Genomic DNA, 9,190 nt, shown 5'->3' with positions numbered 1-9,190 from the left:
TCTTTGTAATCTACATACATTCTTAGCTTATTTCCCTTTTTTAGGTACTACCATTATGTTAGCTAGCTAGTCGGGTACTTAACTTCCTGGATGAATCTTATTTTAAGGAGTTTAGATACCTCGTCATTGATGAATGTGTGCTTGACCTCGGATTGTGGTATCCTTTTCTACTTAACCGGATGGAACTTCGGGTCCAAACTCAGCTTATGAGTGGTCACCTCCGGCGGGATCCCTCTCATATCAAGATGGGACCAAGTGAACAATCTATATTAGCTATAAGGAATTCAATGAGTTTTTTCCTGAGTTCAGGAGTTAACCTCATGCCCAGGTATACCTTCCGATCGGGCAAGTGTTCGATCATTATGACTTGCTCTAGTTCCTCGACCATTGATTTGGTGGCATAGGAATCATCAGGGGTAATGAACGACCTAGGGACTCTATAATCATCATCCTTCCTAGTCGGCTTTGTGTTTTTTGATGTCGAGACCACGAGCACCGGGATCATCTCGTAGACTACGAACATTTCTTTTGCGGCCGACTGCTATCCATAAACAGTCTTGATTCCTCCCGGTGTGGGGAACTTCAGTGCCTGGTGTCATGTCGAGGATACTTCCCTCATGTTGTGAACCCAAGGCCTTCCGAATAAGGCGTTATACCTCATGTCCCCTATGATCACGTAGAATTTGGTATCTCGAATCATCCCAACGGTATTTACTGGCAAAGTTATTTCTCCTTTGGTAGTTTGCATGCCATGTTAAATCCGGTCAACACTCCGACCCCCGGCACTATTTGATCTTGTAACCCCAACTGCTATACGACCCTCGATCTGATGATGTTGGTCGAGCTGCCTGGATCAATCAACACATGCTTAACTCGTGATTTGTTTATAAGTACGGATATTACCAGTGCATCATTATGAGGCTGTACGATGCCCTTGGCATCCTCATCGCTGAACGAAATGGCCCCCTCCGGGATATAATCTCGGTGCGTTTCTCCCTCGTGATGGATACTTTTGTGTGCTTTATCATGGGATCTTGAGGGATATCGACCCCTCCAATGATCATGTTGATGATGTGTTGAGGTTCTTCTTGGTCGGCCTGTTTGTTGGAGTCCCTGTTCCTGAAGTAATTTTTGGCTCGATCACTTAGGAATTCCCAGAGATGGCCGTTATTGAACAACCGTGCAACTTCTTCCCTCAGTTGTCGGCAGTCCTCGGTCCTATGGCCATGAGTGCCATGATACTTACAGATCAGGTTAGGATCTCTCTGGGTAGGATCAGATTGCAATGGTCGAGGCCACTTGGTCTCCTTGATACGTCCAATGGCCGATACGAAGCTTGTTGCGTTAACATTGAAGTTATACCCTGACAATATTGGAGCTTCCCTTCCCCCGAGCGCCATGCCGAAACCACTTTTTCTCATCAGGCCTCAGTTATCGGACGCTCAATCGCTTCTCTTTTTGTTTCTTATAGAGTTGCGCCCGGACCCGTTTCCCCTTCTATCTGCACTTATGGTTGATACCGATCTCGGACCGGCCTTGATTCACGATCGACGACTCTCTTAGGCCTATCATCGGTTTTAATGGAATAAACGGATTCGGAAGGGGCTCTGAGTTGGACATCCTTGACTCTGATTTTTGACTGGTACCTGTTGTGGATGTCGACCCTAGTTACAGCCGGGTATTCGACCAATTTTTGTTTTAGCTGATGCGAAGCCAAGGAGCTTCGGGGTTGAGTCCCTGAGTAAATGCCTGAACGGCCCAATCGTCCGCAACCGGATGTAGGTCCATCCGTTCTATTTGAAACGTTGACACGAACTCCCTGGGCATCTCGTTGTCCCTTTACTTAACCTTGAAAAGGTCCGATTTTCTGGTCTCGACATTGATGGCCCCGACATGAGCCTTTACAAAAGCATCCGCGAGCATAGCGAACAAATCAATGGAATTTGGGGGCAAGTTGTGGTACCATTTAAGCGCTCATTTTGACAGAGTTTCCCCAAACTTCTTTAATAACACTGACTCAATTTCGTCTTCTTCCAAGTTATTGCCTTTGATGGTGCATGTGTAGGAGGTCACATGCTCATTTGGATATGTGGTTCTGCTATATTTTGGAATATCGGGCATACAAAACCTCTTTAGGATTGGTTTCAGAGCCACGATCGGAGGGAAAGGCTTTTGAAAAAATTTCTTGGAGTCCAGGCCTTTCATTATTGGAGGCGCTCCATGGATTTGATCAACCCGGGAATTATATGACTCTATCTTCTTGTCGTTTGCCTTGTCTTTTCACCAGATTCACTTGTTTCATTAATGCCTCTAGCATTTTTATTACTTCAGGGCTGACACTGGACTCAGCTTCGCTCGGCCTTTAGGTAATCTGCTTATTTCTTTGGGTGTTTTTCCGGGACAGTTCGGGCTCAACTCTGTTGGGGTACGCGGCTTTGGTTTTGCATATGTGCTATCGCCGCTTGTTGAGCCTGAAATATTTCGAAGATCAATCGCAGACTGACCCCGTCTCCTTCGCCTTCGAGTGCTCTTTGAGCCGTTGGTCGGGCTCCTCTGTGAACGCTATTTTTGGGTCGGTAGGCAGGTTGGCGTCGATGGCCACATGTGAGTTAGCATCGACTGGATCTACGACTGGGACCCCCTTGGGATCAGCAGGGGACACCTCATTTCTAGGCACCAGATTGTTGTTTTCGCCATGATGGCCAGACCCATCCTCAACGTTCAAGTGAGAGGACTGAGAATTTGACATTTTTAAGCTGATATGAAATTGAGACCTTAAAGAATAGGTGTAAAATAGAGTGTGTTATGGAGATTTGTATCAAACCACCACTATTATCCTTATCTCCATGGTGGGCGCCAAACTGTTTACCCTTAAAATGTATAACCTTTAAATTTGTACGCAGTTTTAAGGATATATGGATTGATTCGATACAAGTAATCAAGAACGCTAGATAAACGAATTAAAGATAAAATAAATAACCAAACCAATTGAGACGTTAAGTCCAGTCTCGAATTCAAACTTAACAATAGTTCTGGCCTCGATTCGGAGCCAAATGTGTATGAAAAATTATGATTAACATAAGAAATTCTCGGTAACTAGAAAGCATAGAAACAAGTTTGTATTGCTTTGATATGCGTGTTCCAATATCTATTCAATGAAAAAGTTTCCCATTTATACAGTAGGAGAACTTCACCCCTAGTACAATTCTAAAAAAGGTAAAAAATCCTTCCGTCAATTACTGATATGCTACCGACGTCGGGCGAGATTTGCGCCGTAATATCCGATTGGGTGAGGATATCACGGCTTTCTGTTAGTCATGTGCAACCATTCGTAGTGCTTCCCGAAGTTTAGGAGCTTGCTCTGGGTCCGAGAAGTGTTGTCTTGCCAGGTTCGGTGGCGATCACTCCGTTCGGCCCCTGGTACGAGAAGTCCTTGGCTTTGGTTCTGATCCCATGCAGTGATATCTCCTCTTCGTTTGACCCACCCGAAAATCGGGGTACATATTACCCTCGGTTTTACCCGTATACAAGTATAACTATATATCAAGTAAAAACTACTGTTGGGATAAGAAAGACACTATAAATAATTATTCAAAACTGATTAAGAAACTACGAAAAATGAAGCAAATTAAGTCGAGGTAAATGTGAACTTAATGAATGAATTATGCTTAATCAACCACTTAAATGAACCGTGTGATATATCACAGTAACTCAAAAAATTGCCGCCAACAAACATTAACAACTGAACTTATATAATGTATATATATCTCAGATAATATTATGTACATGTTGAGTTTAAACTTTAAAGGAACAATTTTTCTGGCGTGTATGCATATAGAATTCTTCACTTTTAAAGGTCTAACTACAGTACTTATTCCAATATATTGAAATATGTAAAATGAAGTATAATTAATAAATATAATATGCCCGTAAATGTACATTGTAGCAATAACGTACCCAAGCAAGTAGTTCCCTCTTTTCCCCGCTAGATAGTTGGAAAAAATTACACTATATATATAATTTATTCAGAGCCCAATAAACAATTATTTTTAAAATTCAGAATCGATAAACTTAAGGTCATAATTTCGCCTCTGATTATAAAACTATCATGGAATATCTTGATAAATGAATTTTGGGTCTAACTCAACCCCAAAAGCTAACTTATGAGGTGATTATTGTCCAAAGCCATATAAGGCGACCAATGACCTCAAATCCCACCGATGTGGGACAACTCAAAATATCTATCCATTTATCTTTTGAAAATGACCTTGTCAGGTTCTTTATCTAGGCAATGACATTTGTTATTATAATAATTATTTGTTTATTCTGGTTGTTGGTAAACTGTGTCCAAAATTAGAGAAGGGATGAAACATTAGTTCACTAAAACAAAACACAAAAATAATTTCAAGCCCAAAAGTTCCTTGTGTATCCTTAATGAATTTAATCCCATCACTGTTGCCCAAGATTTTGGATTAATTCCTCCCAGGATAGAACATAATAATTATTCTGTGATAGCGACACTACAAATCACAGAACTTCAGCGAACTCAACAAACGAAGCAAATCACACTTGACACTTATGTTTATTTGGAAAAATAATGCAACAATGTAGAAAAGAGAGGACAAGTTTTCAGATTTTCCATGTATAAAAAATGAGGCTAAGCCTCTAAATTTATAGACAATAAAAGGGTGAGATGAAGAGGTGCAATTCAAAATGTGCCTTTTTCATTTCTCATTCACACCCATTCACGAAACCTAACAATCGCCCACATGAATGGGGAATGACAATATGTTTAAAAAACATGCAAAAAAAAAATAAAATTGTGTGATTCGCAAGTAAGGATTAATCGCATCTGGATAAGTAGATTTTCCTTTGAACTTTCTATAGTGAACATATGTCGGATATAATCGGTCAATCGGTAGATTTGATATCTTTGAACCGTCGAGCGTTGGTATATACCTAGACAACCATAAGTCACACAATCAACCCTTAACCGTCTTTGGTTCTCATTGTTGTGTTCGTTTCAGCCATGAACACTGCCGGATTTCGTAAGTGCATAGAGAATTGGCCTTATAGAACTCTCCTTGAAACAGCTAACACTTCACACTTACGCAGGTGATTCCTAAAGGTGTTATCCCGTAGATACACTAGTTAATCTACCCCGTATCAAACTTAGAAACCATTAAAAAGTCTTAATATTTTATCCTTGGTACTGAACATTGTCACATCACGAGAATGGACCAAAAAAGAAAATATATATTTTATTTGACAATGTTGAACCGTCATTAATGACTTTGTTTGAGCTCCTTGAATCTAGATCTTGGGATCTCCAATCTTCTAGGTAGAGTTACCGCCACAATGACTTGTCCTCGGCCATAGTCTCATTCCCCTCGATGATCTTTCAAATACCTCTCTAGTTAGGCCTTTTATAAATGGATCTAACACATTATCGCTTGACTTCACATAGTCAATTATGATAATTCCCCTAGAGAGTAGTTGCCTTACGGTTTTATGTCTTCGTCGTATATGACAAGATTTTTTGTTATACATAATGCTCCCAGCCCTTCCTATTTTCGCTTGACCATCGCAATATATGCATATAAGTGCCAATATTTTGGGCTAAGATGGAATTTCTTCAAAAAATTCCGGAGCCATTCAACTTCTTCACCGGCCTTGTCTAAGACTATAAACTCAGCCTCCATTGTAGAGTGGCAATGCACGTTTGTTTGGACAATTTCCAAGACACTGCTCCTCCACTGATTATAAAAATATATCCACTTGTGGATTTAGGTTAGGTTGATCCGGTGATCCAATTTACATCACTATACCCCTCAATAACCGCAGGATACTTATTATAGTGCAATGCATTTCAAATATCCCAAAACTCATCTTATTGTCATGTCAGTTCAATGCAAACTTCCTTATGTCGTAGACTAATACGTCTCGACTTTCTATTGCATATCGGATTATAAACTACACTTAATATAGCAATAGTATAGTATAACAACAGCTGGAATGATTGTCATCAGTTGTAGCCACGACCTTTTAATATATATTACATATTTCGCAATCACCCCATCATTTTCAAGTATTTGTATGCTATTTATTCATACGTTTGTCTATATGATATGCAAATTATACCACTTTCATTCATGAAACAAATCCAACTTGAAATGGATTTTGGTCATGTTCATCGGTTGGTTCACCTCATTATAGACCAACGTATTAATACATTCGTTCATGAATGGTCATTTTTATACAAAACATATAATGCACTTTTCATGAAAAGTCACAACATTCTAGGTGACACCCCTTTCATAAAAGAGCTAAACATTATAAATGTTCAACAAAAAACACATTATTTTTGGAAAGGCACATGAACAATTTTGAATTGGTAGTTTCATCAAATAATCAACAAGCAATGAATAACGATATCAAAGTTCTTCTAACATTAATTTTTGTGATGCATAAGCTAAACGCCCCCACATTTCAAATATTTCATGTTCCTTGTCAATTATTCATTATCAACATATAATCCACACACAATGACTTGATTTTAAAATAATTTGACAAAATTATGTTATCAAATCTCACATGTCATAATTAATTAATTAAAAATTTTGGAATTTTTAAAAATTCCGAAATTAATTAAAAATTTATCTGTGAGACCCACGTCTCGAAATCCGGCGAAAGTTACGAAATATGAACACCCACTCAACCACGAGTCTACCCATAGCAAAATTACTAAATTCCGATAACAATTCGCCCCTCAAATCTATCTAAGAGGGTTTAAAAACTTTTCCAACTCAATTCACCAATTAAATGATAAAAATAGTGATGGATTCGGGTAATTTAACCAATATTGAGTTAAGAACACTTACCCCATTGTTTTTTCTGAAAATCTTCCAAAAATCGCCTAAATCCGAGCTCCAAATCGTTAAAAATAAAAAAAAAATCAGAACTTAAATTCTCTGCCCAGTGATTTCTTCTACGCGATCGCGAACTTCCTCACGCGATCGCGTAACACACATTTTTCTGCCCAAACATTAACCCTACGCGATCGCATCAAGTCCCACGCGATCGCGATGCACAAGGTTCTGACTCTACACGATCGCATCCCTCTTCACGCGATCGCGTAGCAAAAATGCGTGGCCCAGCTTCCCCTCAAATTTCCCCTACGCGATTGCAAACAATGACACGCGATCGCGATACACACACTGGCCAATCCTACGCGATCGCGGACGTGTCCACGCGATCGCAGTGAACAAATTCCCAGCTGCCCAAATTAACCCTACTCGATCGCAACCCCATTCACGCGATCGCGTAGAACAAATTCACCTCTGCCTAAATGACTCTACGCTAAGGGTGGCAAGTGGGCCGGGCCCGGTCCTAAGTGAGCTTCGCGGGCCCGGTCCTAAGTGGGACGGTCCTATGCGGTCCGGTCCTAAACTGTCCCGGGCTTCGCGGGCTTATTGCTGTAACCGGCTCGGGACCGGGACCACGAACTAACGGTCCCGGGTTAAGTGGGCCGGTCCCGGGCCTAAACGGGCCAAACAGAAACTTTGTATTTTTTTTATTTTTTATAATAGAAGTTAGAGAAAAAAATAGTAATAAACATATATAAGCTATATTCGATTTATATACTATATATACATCTTAAAATATATATATACTATATTATATACATAGTATACATCTTAAAATATACTATATATACATCTTAAGATATACTATATATATATAGTATAGTATAGTAGATCTTAAGATATATATACATCTTAAGATATATAAGCTATATATATATATATAGTAATATGTATATATAGTATATCTTAAGATGTATACTATCGAATATGACTTATAAACTATGTATATATATTATAGTATATATATATATAGTATATTATAGTATATATATTTACATCTTAAGATATATATATATATATATATATATATATATATTCTATACTATATATACATAGTATATTCGATATACTATACTATATATACATATATATATAAGCTTATATATATATATACTATAATATACTATATATACATCTTAAGATATATAAGCTATATTCGATTTATATACTATATAAACATCTTAAGATATATATATATATATACACACACACTATACTATATATACATAGTATATAAGTCATATTCGATAGTATACATCTTAAGATATATATAATATATATAGTAAGATATATATATATTATAGTATAGTATAGTAAATACTATATATACAACTTAAGATATATAAGCTATATTCAATATATTCGATATACATGATGTAGTTAACTATTCAATATATTCAATATCTGACTTTTCATATTGATTAATGGAAGACAGTAAATTTCTTTTAACCTCTTCCAAGTAACTGTTAATCATCTCTGTTATATATATATATATATAAGCTTATATATATATACTATACTATACTATATATATCTTAAGATATATAGTAAGATGTATATATATTATAGTATAGTATAGTATATACTATATATACAACTTAAGATATATAAGCTATATTCGATATATTCGATTTATATACTATATACATCTTAAGATATACTATATATACATGTATATCTACTATATATATATATATATATATATATATATATATATATATATATATATATATAGTATATCTAGTATACTATGTATATATAGTATATCTTAAGATGTATATATAGTAAAATATAGTATATACTATATATACAACTTAAGATATATAAGCTATATTCGATATATTCGATTTATATACTATATATACATCTTAAGATATACTATATATACATGTATATCTACTATATATATATATATCTAGTATACTATGTATATATAGTATATCTTAAGATGTATATATAGTAAAGTATAGTATATATAGTATATCTTAAGATGTATATATAGTATATCGAATATAGTTTATATATCTTAAGTTATATATATACTATACTATAGTATATAAGCCGTATTCGATAGTATATATATAGGCTTATATATATATGTATATAGTAAGATGTATATATATATTATAGTATAGTATAGTATATACTATATTATTTTTTCGTATTCATCTCCTTAATCAAGACTGTTAAATGGTATCAGAGCCTAGGTACTTTCATGGTATATATAAGATAGATATGAAATATTCGACATAGATATGTTTCTG

The sequence above is a fragment of the Nicotiana tomentosiformis genome, chromosome 2 (assembly GCF_000390325.3).
Source record: "Nicotiana tomentosiformis chromosome 2, ASM39032v3, whole genome shotgun sequence".
Lineage (NCBI taxonomy): Eukaryota > Viridiplantae > Streptophyta > Magnoliopsida > Solanales > Solanaceae > Nicotiana > Nicotiana tomentosiformis.
This window is presented reverse-complemented; position numbering follows the sequence as displayed.